The sequence below is a fragment of the Azolla caroliniana genome, unplaced genomic scaffold (genome assembly GCF_043228905.1).
Source record: "Azolla caroliniana isolate FFs.n. ecotype wild unplaced genomic scaffold, voAzoCaro1.0.p SCAF_12, whole genome shotgun sequence".
In the NCBI taxonomy this organism is placed as follows: domain Eukaryota; kingdom Viridiplantae; phylum Streptophyta; class Polypodiopsida; order Salviniales; family Salviniaceae; genus Azolla; species Azolla caroliniana.
Genome location: NW_028230447.1, coordinates 21253965 through 21272200, shown reverse-complemented (window position 1 = coordinate 21272200; position 18236 = coordinate 21253965).

Here is an 18236-nt window from a genome sequence, read left to right as displayed (position 1 = left end):
TATGGTGTTCTCGAAACGAACTAGTTCATAAGCCTTGATCTTACCATTATTTTAGCCCATGCATTTAACTTAGTTCTTATTACACATCGAAATAACTTTTTCAATGATTGACCGGGATTGCCAATAGTTATTTACATTACTCATGTTTCCCACTTTATATAAAGGTTAATTAATCAACTTCGTAGTCCAATCATGAGGCATGAGATCTTGTAATACAAGATTAAACATATCACAATCCAATCACATGCCTTGTTTCCCATCCATTTGAGAATTTCAAACTTGACATCTTCAAGATCTTCTACCTTGCAAGTGGCCAATTTCTTAATCCCTATGCATTACTCTTGAAGTGTAAAGGAGGGATCCAGTACCTGTCTAACAAAGGGATCCGACACCAAAAGACCATTTCATACACACCCATGCAGAATGAAGTAGCTCAACCTATCAACCAAACGATCCAAGAGAGGGTGACGACAATTCTCCAGCAGTTGGAGTTCTAGGCCGAAGCGTTGCATACGACAATCTACCTGATAAATCTATCACCATCGAAAGCAATCCAGCTCCAAGTGCCACAGGCACTATGGTCAGGCAAACAACTGACCTACGATAGGCTCCATATATTCAGATGTGAAGCTTATGCATTCATCCCTAGGGAGAAAAGAACCAATGGGGAATTCGACTAATGACTATGGGACCAGAGAACCGGAAACTGACCTGGAGTAGTGACATAGTCTTCAATGAAGACTCGATTCTCTTTGAGCGGAACTAGCTAAAAACGGTCTCCTTTGAAGTTGATAGAGACATCATAGAAAGACCAACCCACCGTGCCGAATCGGAGATTCAACAAATAGTCGAAATCCAGCAAGCCAACACCACACCTACCGACTCCGAATCAGCAAGAGGTCCACTAGTCGAAATTGATTTTCCCATGAGATTGACATGAGCCAACAATTACAAAGTCAAAATGACCATTGACTAAGGAAAAAGCTACCCTGTCAATCAAAATGACCATTGACATCGCCGAAATCCTATTACAGGGGCGAGTCATCCCGAAGGACTCCTGGAGGTGGTTCAAGCAGTACCGATCGGTTGACTGAGCTGATTGAAGAAATCGAACCGACAAAATTGGGACCCAAGAGATCCGCATGAGTTAGAAGGCCGATAGAGTTCTATTCACCGGGTCTCGACTACGTAAACTACACGAATGTTGGCAAACCGAGCTCTTACGAAGAAGCCATATCCGCGCCAGACGCCGACACTTGGTTACAAGCCATGAAATCCGAGATGGACATGATCAAAGAGAACAACACATGGGAGTTGGTCAAACTACCAGCTCGAAGGAAGCCGTTGCCCTGCAAGTGGGTGGTTTTCAGATACAAATATGTACCCGACTCAGAGAAGCCCAAATACAAAGCTCGGTTCATTGTGAAGGGATTCAAACAAGAACATGGGGTTGACGAGATATTCTCACCAGTAGTCAAGGTCATAATGTGAAGCATATGTACCATTCGTGAACATTCTTATCATTCGCGTAAGAAAAACACCCTCAAAGTATGGTAAATACCATACTTTTGCACTCATTGTTTATTATAAGGTAATTTTGTTTTTTAGGGTAAGAAAGTAAAGGTAAAAAGTGTAAATAAAAAAACACAAGAATGTTTTAATAACATGTGCATTTGTTTGGATACGTATGAAAACGAATGTTTGGGCTAACGAACACGAATATTACATACTATGGTTAAGATGACCACCCTTCAACTCCTACTCAGGGTCGTGGTGACTAAAGACCTAGAGCTCGAAACATCGGGTCATTTGAAACAAGTAATATGTCACATTCCTTTATTGATAAATATGTGAGATGTCAAGAATTACCATTTCTGAACAAACTTTCAAGAATGTATTACATTGTTGCGTGGTGCGTGACACACGTGCCAAACGTCAGGATGTGTGCGTCACAAGCATTGAGCCTCTATTTGCTAGTGGTTATGGAGGATTGACGATGGGATTTCCGTGCCTACTGGTCGGTCGAATGGGACTACCAAGGTCTTTGACCTAGGAGAACGAATCGGGTGAGTTGTGCCTGTAAGGAATTGGCCGTTTAGGTTTATCATCGAGTCGTCCTTTGTTGTCGAAGAGGCACCCGAACCCGACTCAATGGTGCGGTGGATTGACGTGTAGGTAGCTGAAGTAACGCACTAATGTGGTTGAGAGTGTGTGTGAGAGAGAAACGAAAATTGAGGAAGTGTTTAAGATAGATAGATAGACAGATTGAAATTCCAATTCTAGGTTTGAACCCTTGACTTTAATTTAAAGAAACAAGACACATCACCAATAAGATAACTAGGTTTTCTTATTAAAATATCTTGATTTAATCCATAGCTTCCTTGATACATAGCTTGTTTGATTCATTGATCGATTCCCACTTATATAGATGCCCCCATGCATATGTGCATGTGAGGGTGTAAGACATGCATACGATGCATGAATGCATGATTGCCATTTGGCGCTCATGCATCACATGTGATGCATGATGACCATGTACCTCATCCAAGCTCTCATTTATGAGCATTCATATGTGAAAAACCTAATGATGATCTAAAGAAATAACTTAGCCTAATGGTAAGTCAATTGTCTTCTATCTTGGAGGTGCATGGTTCAATACTTGCACCCCTTCGTATGCTTCAAAATGTAAATAGGCTTTAGGTGTTCTCATTACATTTATATTTACAACATGCTAACGTATGAGTGTAACCATCACCCCTTTCATTCGTGTGCACATTACACCTTCTCGATTCCACACAATTTTCACACTGTTGCCGAAAATCTTCACGACAACGTATGCGCACACGATTTTTAAAAACATCACTAAAAAAGGCAGTTAATATTTTTAAGATTAAAAATTTATTCGATATTTTCTCAATTCATACACAAATTTATCCTAATCTTAGATAAGATGATGGGAATGCATCCAACTATAATTGTAATATGCTTCATTGTACACAATGTTAAATTCGAATCCAACTTAACAAATTTAGAAATGCAATTTTGTTACTATATTTGTCTCTAAATCTGATAAAGATTGCTATGTTGATTTTGTAAATAGGATTTTTGGATTAATTGGAAAATCATTAACAAACGAATATCTCACAATATACCACGCATGACCAAAAACCATTACGAACATTATATGCCAATCATACATGAACAACGTGAATGTATTATCATGTGAGCAACAACTTTGACTTAATATTATTTTGTTTATTCGAAACTAAATTACCAAGATTAAAGACAACATAAATCATAGAATAAAGTCTAGATCCAATTATATTAATCGAGAAACAATTATAACCAACATTTGTCATACAATAAGTTAAAATCATCTACTCAATGGAAATTATACTTAACCACATACTTTACAAGTCAACCTTTGTAAACATATGATAGACACATAAAGTTCGAGACACCAATTGGGTAGATTAAAGACATTATACTCGAACGAAAAGTTCTTATATTTCAAAACAATTTTTCAGTTATAAATACAAAGTATTATACAATTCACTCCACTAGGAGGTCTAGAATAGGCTGCTCTCCAGGATCAGCTGATAGTTCTGTCGTATCCACTTGTTCCGTCTGCTCAGCTGAATCTTGTCTTTGTCTAGATTCTAGTACATCTTCGAGGTCAACCAAGTCCCCTCCTTTGTTTATAGGTTCCATTGGTTCTCTAGAGGTCAGCTGAAACATCTCCAACCTCCTGGTCCTAGTCAAGGCAATCCTAGATACCTTGGATCCTCATTTTAATAAAATTTACTTGGGAGGGGTCCTTCCCCAAGGCGACACAATTCCTAAACAATTTGAGAGCGCACACAATCATTGTTCCTGAATAAACAATCATAAATGCAAAAGTAAGAAAACAAAGACAAGAAATTCTAATTTTTTTTAAGATCACTTATGAGAATACCTGTTCCAGAGAATAAGTCGAGCACCCAATCATCAGGGTTGGAGAACAACTCGACCAATCGATTAATTAATCGTTGAGGCTTTTGATATGGGTTTACTAGACACTTGTCACCAGAAACGTGGCGCAATTTCTTCGTTACTGTTAGGCACATGATATAATTGATGATGTTCCACTCATTCACATGTGCCTGAGCCTTCTTCTTAGAAATAACATCGTAGTACCCCACGCAAATATGCTCCACAACGCTCACCATTCGATCGCCTGTGGTACCCTCTCTCATATTGTGTACCCTCTCTCATATTGTCTGTGTGTACGTGTATTCACCTCCATTCCCATTCTCGGTGTTCGATTCGAAATGACACGATCTGAGACTCGGTTGTGGCCGAGTAATATTCCGCATATTTCGCGTCAATCTGGTATCAGAGCGAAACGACACAGAAAATGGAAGATTCGTTGGGAGGCATGTTCAAGCTAACTGGCTCCAACTACTTAGTGTGGAAGTCAAAGACGAGGGACATGCTCGTGGTTAAAGACCTTTTGTTGCCGGTTCAGTTCGGGGACAAGAGATTGGACAAGATCGATGCCACGATATGGGAGGTGATGCACATGAAGACAACGGCATACATACGGTGCTTCATCGACATGAGTCTGTACAACAACTTCAATGAAGAAAGTAAGGCTCATGACCTTTGGGAGAAGAACGACATTATGTTTCAGAACAAAAATGTTGCTAATCGGGTTTCGGTATTCCGGAAGCTAGTAAGACTCTGATACCAAGATGGCTCCAGTATGGCGGAGCACATGAATGCCTTCCAGGGGCTGATACACCAGGCAACATCATTGGAAGTACCTCTCATCGATGAGGTACTAGCATTACTCCTACTCGGTTCCCTCCTGGATAGTTGGGAGACGTTAGTTGTCACTTTGGGCAACGCCGGGCCGGAAGGAAAATAGTTATCCCTAGCAAGAGTCAAGTCGAGCTTTCTAGATGAGGAGGCGCGTCGGAAAGACAAGGAGGTGATCTCTGACCCCAAAGCGCTCCTTACCGAATCGGAACGTGGAAGACAAAGGAACCGTAGTCCCCAGAACTGGGAAAAGTCGAGGACACGGTCAAAGTCAAGGGGGAGGCATACTTGCTTCTATTGCAGCAAGCCGAGACACTTCCAAAAGAACTGTCAGCATTTCCGGAAAGACAAGGAAACTGATAGTACCGATTCGAAGCGGTCACCAGATCGGAACGGTAAAGACCGGAGGGGACCGGACAGGAAGGGAATGACGGCAATCGCGGCAAGTGAAGAAGAGTTGATACTCATCACCGAGGAGAGTGAGTTGTACCTTGCCGATGATGAGACAACGTGGGTTGTCGATTCTGGAGTGTCGTTCCACCGGACCCCGGACCGGAAATGCTTCTAATCCTACATAGCCGGTGAGCACGGTTGTGTCCGGATGGGGAATGAAGGTACATGTTGAATTGTCAACATAGGAGATGTGTGGTTGACAACACCAACCGGATGCAAGTTGCTGCTGAAGGATGTCCGACACGTTCCGGAGGTTCTACTGAACCTAATATCAGCCGGTCGGCTAGATGATGAAGGCTACACGGGTAGCATCCGGAACAGAGTCATGAAGTTCAGCAAAGGGAGCCTAATAGTGGCTCGGGCCCTGAAAGTCAACACTCTGTACCTAATGAATGCCCAGTTATGCCTGGAAGAAGTGAATGTTGCATCCGACACTGCCAGTGAGCTTGTGGCACAAGAGACTGTGTCACATGAGCGAGAAGGGGATGAAGAGGCTTGCCGATGACAACCTCATTCTGGTGAAAGACATGCATCTTGAGAAGTGCACCGACTACCTGGCTGGTATGCAAAACCGGACCTCCTTCTACTCAAGGCCACTGATGAGACCTAATGCACCACTGGAGGTAGTGCATACCGATGAAACCGGCCAGAATCTGAAGGCGGTTCGAGCAAATAACGGAGGAGAATACCGGGAGTACTGCTGCTCGAAGGGAATCCGGCTTGAATTTACCGTGCAAAAGACGCCATCACTCAATGGGCTGGCCGAGAGGATGAACCGGACCATAATGGAGAGGGTCCGGAGTATGCTAGCACATGCCAAGTTACCCAAGACGTTTTGGGTTGAGGCACTTACGATAGCGACGTACGTGATAAACAGATCACCCTCAGTGCCCTTGGACGGAGACACGCTGCAGAGAGTGTGGACCGGTAAGGAAGTGTCTTACCGGCATCTAAAGGTGTTCGGGTGTCTCGCTTACGTGCATGTTGCAAAGGACGGGAGAGCAAAGTTGGATCCAAAGTCTCGGCCTTGCATATTCCTCAGATATACCTTCGCATCCAATGTATTTGTCACAGTCTTTTCCTATGAGCAAAAATCGACTTCACAGTATGCATCGGCTTCGACCTTCGTTTTCTCTCCGCCACCTTTTGTCTCTTCAGTCTCACGTTTCTTTTTGAACACAACCACCGAAATCTCTGGAATTAGTGTTGGGAGAGTCTTGTCTCGACCATCCGTCATTGACTCATCCATAGCCACCTTCTCGACTATTTCTCCGTCACATGCATTGGCTTCAACCTTTGTTTCCTCTCTGCCACCTTCCGTCTCTTTGGTCTCATTTTGGCTCTTAGATGCAACTGCCGAAGTCTCTACAATTAGTGGGAAGGAATCCTCGACATTACTGTCCTCCATCGAATCATCCTTAGCCTCCATCACCTCAATGTCGTTATCCGTGGTTATCTCTTCAACTCCATAGGCTTCACACTCTTTGCCCTCCTCGATCGTGCAAGCATCGATTATGCTTACCCCTTTTTCACTCGATGTTTCAGAAAATCGTATCCCGAAACCTTCTTCCACCCTTGAATTGGTGTTCGCCACTCTCAAGTCATCGGCCTTATCTTTGGCTATCGTTCTTTCACTAGACAAGAGGATAGCTTGTTCCACACCCTCTCGCGTAGTACCATCATATTGTATTTCGGCCTTCATATCGGCCACATCATTCATTCTCAATCGATCATCTCTCATGGACCATGATGATGCCAACGAGATTCTCGTCTTCCTCGTATCATGTCTTCGGCATACTCATTCGACTTCGGCCCAATCCTCGGTGAGGCCATTTGCACCATCATCATCTTCAAGTTCAATCCCGATGTCCATCCTTTCTTTCCGATCGATCGATCTTACGAACATTAGGACTTTATCCATTCCCACCAATCATTGTTCCCACTCCGAGAGTTGAGCAAAATGATGCTCGAACTCTAGGAATGCTTGTGTCGCACTTTGGTGGATCTTCGCCGATGCCACCTACTAGTCAGACTTGTGTCGATCTCATCCCTTCGGTCTCTCATAGTCATATGCCTCTTGTAAAGCTTCTTCAAAGAACCCCCATGTCGGGTTTTGTTGTCGTATCTTGTGGATTCTCTTTTGTAGCTCATCCGTGGCCACCCGACTGAAGAATATCACTTGTAATCCTTCCGGTATCCCACACCACATCATCGCCTCCTTGTAGTGACATAGATAACGTGACACATCCTTTCCGTTGAATTGCCCGTTTCTTTGCACAAGATGCTCTACTGCCGATTTGATCTCCGACATCAAGCGTTGTTCTTGTAGTATGTGGTTGAGCATCATGGTCATCATGGTCATTGCCTCTTGTTGATCCTCCATCTCCTTGCCACTCATCTTCATGTTGGTTTCACCACTTGTGTCGTGCCTTTCGGCGCTGAGTCGTTGCATGAGTCAGCTGGGAACAGTTGGGGTTTTGGACTAGGAGGAGGAAGAATTTGAGACGAATCTAGTTATGAATAGATTTTAAGAAAGAGATATAAAAACCTCGTGAATCCCACGAGTATAATGTATTTTATTAGATTAATCAATATTAAGATAAGAATATGAATTTAGATTGAAAGAGAGAGATATAGAAACCTCGTGAATCCCACGAGTATAGTTTATTTCGTGAATCCCATGAATATAATTGATTAATTGGTGTTTTTAGAAATATATCCAATTTCCAAAGTTTTCACACTCCTCTATTACATTGTGCTCCCCATCCTTATATAGTGATGAGAGAGTCTTAGCAATCCATGTTTTTTCTCTAACTATAGACTATATGCTTTTTTTAACATGCTTTTATTTCTAAAAGTGATCATGCTTTTTCTAACCTCATGCGTTTTTATCAACTATAGTGCTCATGCACGCTAGACGTAACTTTTTTCTATCATGCGTTTTTCTTCTAACTAAAGCTTTTCCTAGAAAATATACGTGAAATTACCTTTCTATATGGGCTACTTTTTAACTCTTATAATGTGTTAGTATGATGGTAAGGCTTCAAATTATTAACATGGAGGTACACGGTTCGAATTTTGCCTTATGCATGTAATATATATTTTGATATTTCTTTCTTTTTCTTCATATTTATTCAATCGGTTATTTTATACGTTTTTCAAGTAGTGTACGAAATACACTACGATACCATAATAATCAATCCTGCTTTTTTCTTCGGCATGCTGTAGGGGTTTGCGTGGATGCAAACGTACTCAAGGAGGAGATGGGTTAGGTTCCCAAAGAACTCATTGGGACCTCCATGCATGCGATCAGCTTTTCCTGAGAGTGAATACGCTGCTCCAAGATGTGTTGAGGTGGCACGTCGATATCGTGCTCACCCCCCCCCCCCCCTGCAGATGAAGCGTTGCTCAGATCATGTTGTTGGAGATGGTGTTAGGGTGGATCCTTCTAGTGATGGCCTGAGCTTTTGGGTGGGGAGGTGCATCATAGACGTTGAGATATCTTGAGAGGCCGTGTATGGACATCCAAGTGCGGAGTTCTTTAGATACTTCGAGCGGCATGGTGAGGGCTGGAGAGTCAGGTAGATAGGGAGAAGGCTATGGAGATGGAGAACGAGAGAAAGCTTGGTTAGAGAGAGTAGGCGAGTGAGAGCAGTTCTGGCTTGAGACTTCTTGCAAGTGTGGTGGCTCCAGCTGTAGGTGATGTTTTTGTGTGGGTGCCTCGGTTCTCGAGACGTGCCCTTGAGCCCTAGATTCTGAATCTTGCATGCCATGCTGAGTGTTAAGGGCCACGCGTCGTGTGAACCATTTGTACTTGCTTTTCTTGAACATCGTACCTTGGCTTTAAATAGTGAGTGGGTCTCTTTTTTTCTTTTTCTTTTTTCATAATAATATTGTACACGTGGACAGTAAGTAGGGTTGTTACCGTAATCGAGGCGTGATACCCTCGTAATCTTCTGTTCCACCTACCATCGTTTGGTCGAAATCGTGTCATTGGTTGGTAAAGGGGTTAGGTGGTATTGTTCCATGGTACGGTTTCAAGTGAAACCCGTTGACCGAATGCGGCAGTGCTTCACCAACTAGTGTGCCGAGTTGAAAGGTGTCGTTGTACGTGTCGATGATCCAGAAGGGCCCTATCCACCAGAATCGAAGCTTGCCGGGCATAACCCTGAGTTTTGTTTGGAAAACCATGACAGACTGCCCGACTTCATAAGTTTTGTCTGGTATCCGACAATGTCTGTCGATGAAGGCTTTCCTTCGTCTCTGGCCGTGCTCCAATTGAGCCAAATTGGTAATTCGTTGTTCTCCGAGTTCGAGCAGTTTAACCAGATGCTAGTGTTCGGATTCGGATTCCGGTAATCATTCAGCTATTTGTACTCATAAGTTGGGTACCTAGAATTCAATGGGCATTAAGGCTTCTAATCCGAAAGCTAGCCGAAAAGGCATTGAGCCAATACTTATTTTAAAGGACGTGCGATAAGCCCATAAAGCATTGTGTAATTTATTGTCCCAATCCATGCAATTCTCATTGACGATTTTTTTAAGAATGGTCTGAAGGGTTTTATTTGTGGATTCGGCAAAACCATTAGCTTGGGGGTAGTACGGGGTGCTTTTCTTGTGTACGACGGGGTAGTGGGAGGTTAATTCACATATGATTCGATTGACGAAGTGTCCTCCTTGATCACTTACTAGCTCGATTGGACAACCAAAACAACACCATAAATTTTTGTAAATGAATTTTGCGGTCGATGCTGCCATGTTATCTCGAAGCACTTTTGCTTCGACCCATTTCGTATAGTAATCGGTTGCTACTAGTATATATTTGTTTCCGATGTGTGTGGCGAGGAATCTAAAAAGGAGTACGAAATCCAAGCCCCATTTTTGGAATGGTTCCAAGGGAAGGATCGGCTGGTGAGGCATGCGGTCGCGCTCATTTGGTTGTCCCATCCGTTGGCTGTCCTCGTCGTCGAACCTCGCTCTAGAAAGCATATCGGCCATGGCGTTCTCTTTTCCTGAGATGTGTCATATCTCTGGGTTCAGGGACTTGATGTACGCAATCCACCTTAGCATGGCCAGGTCGGGAGTTGTGCATCCGGAGACCATGCCGAGAATTAGCAAGTAGTCCGTTTCTATGATTATTTCTGTCCTGATTAAGTAGTCCTTGTCGACCTTAACCGCCGAAATGATACCCCATAGTTCGCGCTTGACTTGGGCGTATCCTCGTTGTCGCTCGCTCAATACCTTTGCACCGAACCGGATAGGGAAGCGCGTGCCGTCTTCGTCCTCCTGATTTACAGCCCACCCAATTCCGGTCGGGCTGGTGTGCACCGTGATGTAAACCGGAGTCGTCGGTGTGTATACTACCTTGCGCAAAGCTGGCGTTGCGGTAAACATTCGTTTTAGCCTCCGGACCGCCTCGGTATGTTCTTCTACCCATTCGAATTTCCTGCTCTTCTTTAGCAGGTCGTAGAGTGATTCAACGATGTGCGCGTAATGAGGGATCCATATGTGGTAGAAGGCGCATGCTCCCAGGAAACGTCGGACCTCCGTGACGGATCCGCACTCCTCCTCCATTGTCGCGATGGCCTCTACCTTGGCCAGGGATGGGTTCCGGCCATACAACCCGCACAGGTGGCCAACCACTAGGATCTCTGGCTATCCGAAGGCCGACTTCTCCCCAAAGAAGGTAAGCCGCGCACCATCGAGCCTCTGTAGTATCTTCTCACAGTCGGAGATGTGGTCTATGACAAACCTTCGGCACTCGTCCGCTCCGATCGATTCATCCTTTGTGTACTTTGTACATCCTTTTATAGGGATGTCATCCAGCAATGACATGGTGATGTCTGGGATGCAGTCCCTCAGAACTCTATTCATTGCGTTCACCATGTGGACAACCGAGTTGGTTCCTCCCTGCGGTAGGGTGCACATTCGAACTAGGCCAAGAGGGGTTCGCATCGTCGTGATGTCCCTGCTTTCTACGGCTATCCGGAATTGGTCGTACCTTAAGTATAGGTCTTCGACCGAGTATACGGACCTTCCGACGAAGGCTTTCACGAACTCATCCATCGACGGTCCGACTCCCGTATTGCAGATGGTCACTTTATTGACCGCTTGTAGATCCTGGATGAAGCGCAGTGTACCGTTCTTCTTCGGCACCGTAAACCACCGGTAAGAGCAAGGGGCAGTCGACGGTTCAAGGATGCCTAGTTCCACTTTCTGCTTAAGGAGCTCCATTAGCATCGACATGTGAGCTCTCGGTACCTGAATTGGCTTGAGACTCCACGACACGTGCAACACTGTAAAGATAACCATTGGTTCGCCAATGGTCGGGTCGACGCACCCAATCTCTCCCAACGAGAATGTGAAGCCTTTCCCGTGTCTCTCGAGCATCCTCCTGAACCGGTCCTCTTCTACCAAAAGTAGGAAGCCTTCCCCACAGATCTTCGGCTCTTGTAGCGTTTTGTTGGTAAAACGGTGTCCTATGTAGGCCGGATCTCGCAAGTTGGGGTCGGCAGCGACCCCCTTTATTCGTTCCCAGCTGCCCTTAGGTAAGGGAGCCACGATTGGCTTCACCTTCTGGTCCACAATCTTGTACTTGGTGTCTACTCAGGCGATTTGATGCACACTAGTTTCCCTTTGAAAGCCCTCGATGACTTCGTACATGTCGACCGAGTTTACTGGTATGACCCTGTCTTCGCTTAGGCCTCCTTCGACTACCCTCCCAATTTCTCCAAGGGTGTCATCAAACGAGACTGCCTCCATGGCTTCCCCAATCCTTTCGTCGTGGCTCAATGCTCCGAACGCCTTTAAGAGCATCTCTGCCTGTTTCCTTTCTCGGCCACTAATGTTGGTTATGGTACAAACCCCGTTGTCGGAAAACAAAATTTTCCTACCTATATTACAAGTGTGGGGAATTTTCCGGCCATTTGGACCATCGCGGCCCCACACCTTGATAGCCTTTTCTAAAAATCTGCCCGGTTGTTACTTCCGAGGGTGTCCCGGTTCCGCTCGTGATTCTTCCTCACCGTCAAAAATTGGACGGAATGATGGCCGTCTTGATTTTTTACCCTTGTGTAAGCCAAGCCATTGTCCAACACTTTCGTCTCCATTCTAGACGCTGTGATGTATGGTTCGTCGAGGATGAACGGGTGGGAAGACGTCTCTTGCACGAAAAAGTGTTGGTTTATGTTGACGTCTCCGACACTCACTTTGATGTTCAGGCAAGCCCCATGTAGTTCTTTCGTGGCTCTCGTAGCCGCGCGTATCTTCCACCCGTGTTTTGTGTTGATCGACCATTTCCCCCTTTTGTAGAAGTCCATAAACATCAGGTTGATTTCTGACCCATGGTCTATCAATGCTACCACTGGTTCCTTCATGTCCCCGATGCGAACCGGGGTTTCCGTAGTTGCTCTTGTCCAATGTGGCCTGGCGTAGTGGCTTTCCGTAAGCTCGTCTTCTGTGGCCATCTCGTCGAGGAGTGCCGCCCTTACTTCAACCGGCTTCTCAGGCTCTGGTTCCGTCGTGACACGTTTTCTTTTTATGAGATCCACGATGCTATCGTGGAATTCCCTTCTCGCTATTCCAATCACTTCCCTTAGTGTGAGTTCTATGCGATTGTCGAGAACTCGCTCCTCTAGAACCTTTTGTAGGTTCATCGTTTTCTCGATCTCCGAGCTTAATCGGAAGCTCGGACCCCTGCCCTTTTCCTTCTCCTGGGACCCGGTTGGAGTGGCATCGTGCCTCTTGGGCCCGCTTCGGGTGTCATACCTCCTCGAAGGGCCCACCCCCCCGTTCTTTCCGGTTCGCTTTCGTCAATCAGAGCTTCGTAGTTCTTGCACGCGGCTTCCACAAAGCCGATGTTTTCTTCAACTGGGTCACTCCAGCCAGTGACCTCGCACAGACGCTCCTCCGCGCAGTCCGCTTCTTCCTTCTGCCGCCTCCCCCCGGACAAGGTCTTGAGTACCACCGGCTACAACCCGGGTTTTGTATTGGGCTTAGCCACCTTTTCGCGTACGCGGATGCCAACCGAAGTCAAGTAGTGGATGGCTTCGACGTGCCGCATCGCAGCCTCTCCCATTAACCTCTTCATGCCATCCCGTCCGAAATTTACGTCAAGCATTCTTCGCGTGTCGCTCGCATGAATCCTGCCATTCGAAAGATAAATCACATTACTCCTAAGTGCTTCGCCGAAGTCGACGCAATCCCTCCGGGCATGTCCGATGGCGTCGCACCATATGCACCTTTGGTTGGCCGGCGGTCGCCGGTCGCGTGGTTGACCCTCATCACTTCGTCGAGCGTGGGCGATCTGGAGGTCGCACACCATCCTTGTTAGTTCTTCCAAGAGTCCTGCGTCGCCTGAATGGCCAACGACTAGTTTGCCTGGGGCGGGCCCAACTCGAGCCCCCTCCTCGCTTCTTCCGTTCGGGTCGGCGTTGGCTCAGCCCTAATTTTGACAACTGGTCCGGCCGGCAAGGACCCCTTCTCTTTCCAGTCTCTTCGTTTTTCGATCTTGCCACACACTTCTTTGACAGTAGCCCAGTCGGTCGTAAGAAGAAGACCCACGCTTTCGCGGACGTGCAAATCGAACGATGTAACGAACAACAGGACCTTGCTCGTCTCGAGCACGGTCTGTTCCAACATAGAGAGCTGTGTGAAACGCGACTCGAACTCTTGGAGGAGCACCGAAGCACTATGACCCTTGTTAGGGCTGTTAACCCAATCCACAAAGTTCTTTCTCGACAGTCGGAGTGAGTCATCGTAGTTGTACCTCTCATTTTTCAGATTCCTTTGTTGCCCCCTTTCAGGTCGGGTTCACCAAAGATGTCGTGGATATCCGCGCGGATGCGTAGAAATGGGGCAGGACCACGGGGGTCTTGAACCAAGGAATCAGGGAAGTGAGGGGGGGGGGGGGAGTCCGCCCTCCGCGTAGGCACCGAGACCGCGGGTAGACAGAGAACTGTAGTGAAAGACAGAAGGAGACGTGCATAGCCACAGACAGACACAGACAGACAGACAGTTAGAGACGCGGTGAACAACTAGTATTAAGTAGATAGGGTTATATTAATAAAAAATGTGTGCATGGCGTGGTAAAAAATTACAACCGGATCAGAGCCATCTGCTCCTCTTCTTCTCCTCTAGATGCCTCTCCCTAAACCAATCTGAGGCTGCCCCTTTTATAGCGCAAGGAGCGATCGTTACAAAAGCCTTCAAGACCTATCACTATCCTCCCCAGATTCTCTCCTTGATTCTCTCTCCTCGTAACTCTCCCCCCTACGCGATGTTGGAACTCCTATTAATGCTCTAACTACCTAGCACCCCTTATCTACCAATACCTAGTATTTACATAATTTAATTCGGTAGGGATGTGCACTCGCGCACACCCGTGTTCCCGTGTGTTTCACACCATTTCCGCCTATGGCCCGGAATCTTCATGAAACCGTACTCAGGAATTGTGTCATTTCGGTGATCCATGTGTTGTTAGGATTAGAGTCAATGGGTGTTGTTTCAGTGGAGAATAGGGCGACGTCCGGTAAGTCATCGTGGTCCTGGTTCGACGATTCTCCCGTGTCCAAGCAACTAAGAGATTCGTCAATTGCGTGTTGAACGCCTAGTCGGTGTTGAATTTCAAAATCAAACTCCTGAAGGAGCAACATCTATCGTGCTAACCGACCAGTCAGAGCTTGCTTATTTACAACGTAAAGTAGTGCCAAATGATCTACGTGGAACGTGAATTTTCGGTCAAGCAAATAGTGCCAAAATTTCGTAACGCTATATATCATGCCGAGTGCTTCTCATTCCATGGTGGAGTAATTCCTTTCTGCTATTGAGACTGGGCGATACCAAGTTGGTGGGGTTTCTACATTAAAGCACTACCGATCGCGATATTGGATGCGTCCACGAATACGTGAAAGGGCTCTGTCCAATTCGCGGGTTGGATTACTAGGGCTTGGGACAACATGACTTTTAGTGATTGGTATGTCGTGTCCTCTCGTTCTGTCCATCGAAAGGGTGCCTTATGGACTGCTGCATGTAAAGGGGTCGCGGAATCGGCAAGGTATCGGAGCATACGACTATGCCACTGTATTTGGCTCAGAAATTGCCTGAGTGCTTTGACCGTGGTGGGGGCCGGGGCATTCAAGATGGCTTGTACCACGTCTTCCTCATCCAAAAAAGTACGGTCGATCACAACCAGATGATGTTGTATGCCAAACAATACTCATCTAGTTCGCAATGAGAGCCACAAGACGGATGTAGGATCTTATTGCATTTCCTATATGCAGTAATCTATGGTGCAGAACAAATTCCCTATGACAACCACAAAAGATTGAGTACTACTAGTTCAATTGAAGGGCAAAAGATATATTGGATGTGGTGCCTTGAGGGAAAACACAAAAAATATTGAGAGAACCAAAAAGTATGTTGGTGATTAGGATGTGGAATGGTGGGATAACTTCTTTAATCATCAACGTACGATATTAGATAACTACTTTGCGGGGGTATTGCTACTACAAAATCAATTCGAATGGAACATTGGTGGCCCATCAATGGCGAGCACGACTCGTTTACAACCACTAGATAATCTTGAATTGAATAATCCAGTTCGACCATGACAAAGAGATATTTACGTTGTCGTAGTGTAATTCGCACACTACGTGAAAAATGCATTTTTGTTCCTCCGAATGGGACAAGGAGGAACCGGTAAGGAGGACCCGGTAAGGAGAACCGGTGAGAACCGGCAAGGAGGACCCGGTAAGGAGACCCTGTAAGAACCAGATCAAGCAAAACCGGCAAGAACCGGATAAAGAAGGCCAGTGAGAGTCTCTCACCGGATAAAGAGACAAATTTATAAATAGAAGAAAAGATTGTTACATGCATAGGGAAAAATTGGAACCCTATACCTCCATGTAGATAGACCCCAACCTTACCATTGTACTAACTTATCCAAAGTGTTCTAAATGTAGATTTAATATGTATAAGACCTTTATTTATGCCTACCTTTATTAAAAAGTAAGTCATGCATTTTTAGAATGTGTGAATACTTTATTTATAAGAAAAATGTAGACCAATAAAAAATTACTCGTGCACATCTAGTGAGCATGAGCACTATATTTAGGAATAAAAGCATAGTGTAAAAAGCAACTCATGCACATTTAGTGTACATGAACACTTTAGAAAAAGCATGAAGCTATGCTTAGCCTCTTCCATCCTTATATAAGGAGGAGAGAAAGATGTATGATGTTGTTGATTATTTTACAAGGATTGATCAATCTAATATATTCGTGGGATTCACGAGTTTATCATCAAAATTCTCTTTCTTACAATCTAAATAGTGATTAAATACACTAAACACGTGGGATTTACAAGTTTTATTCCTTACTTATCTTTCTACCTATTCATAACTAGCCTTATATCATACTCTTCTTTCTCCTAGTCCAAAACCTCAGTGGTTCCCACCCGACTCACACAACGATCCGGAGCCGAAAGGCACGACAACGTGGGACCAAGATTATCGCATGCTGCTGAGGCGAGATGGCAAGGCAATCTACATGAGCTGCAAGTTGGTATGCTGGTTGCAACATTAGATGGGGGTGATAAGTTGGGTCATCCCTTTTGGATTGCTAAAATCATTAAAATTATTAAGGATGATGAAGGCAATCAAGTTCAATCCATTGTGGTTCATTAGTATCATACCTCTTCCAAAGATGCATTTACTGGGAAGTACTCTTTAGAGATGGTTAAGGATGTCAAAGGCACAAGCAGAAAGCGGAGAAGAAAGAATCTACCCAGCACGTCTACTCTAACACTTCATAATGTCGACATACTCATGTATGACTTCTCCTTGGCCAAAACAGGCCATCGAAGACAGACTACAATCAAGATAATAAAAGAGAAGGTCGCATATGTGCCCGTTGACGCATTCAGACACGAACAAGGAGTATGTCTCATAATAACGGTGACGTTGAATTGCAATTGGATGAAGACAATGCATTGGTTGCTAGTGATGATGAGGATGAGATCTCACAAAGCTCTTCTAGTTCATCGGGTGGGTCTGAAGGGGAAGGCATATCTTTGGGAAGTGATGGATCTCATATATGAAATGTAAATATTGTATGTTACATCAATATGGCGATTCACAAATATGTATAAATATAGGTGTTAGTCATTTTGTAATTTTTGTACGTTCTCTTGTAAATTTCCCATGTCGATTATTTAGGCATTTTTTGAAAGCCCTAAATATTTTGGGCATGGTATAAATCAATATATTTTGATTCAGTTTCTGAAAACCGTTACGCATGCGATGGTCCTTTTTGTGAAATGACCTACTTTGTGTCTTTTTTGGACGGACTACTCCTAAATTGCGACATATTACCTGTTTCAAGTGACCCGGTGTTTTGAGCAACTAGACGTAAAGATAACATTCCTCCACGGAGATCTGGAAGAAGACGTTTACATATCCCAACCGATAGGCTTCACGATGACAAGGAAGGAAGGTCACCTCGTATGTCGACTGAAGAAAATCCTTTACGGCCTAAAACAAGCACCGAGGATGGGATACTAGAAGTTTGACTCCTACATCAGGTAGCTTGGCTATCACCAGTCCGACTCCAACCCATGCATGTATACTCGGCAACTAGCTGACGAGTCCCGATTCTATCTAATCCTATATGTCGACGACATGCTGATAGTAGGGAGCAACCAAGCCGAAATCGAAAAACTAAAGATGAGTCTTCATGACAAGTTCACGATGAAGGAACTCGCACAAGCCCGACACATACTGAGCATGAGGATCGAGCAAAATCGGAAGACAAAGACTCTCCGACTCTCCCAATCCGACTACATCTGCAAAGTGCTGAAGCACTTCAACATGGAGAACGTGAAGCCAACACCAACACCACTTCCGACGTCGATCCAACTATTGGACAGAGACTCTCCTTCGACGGATAAGGAGAGAGAGCTCAATGGAAAGATACCCTACGCATCGG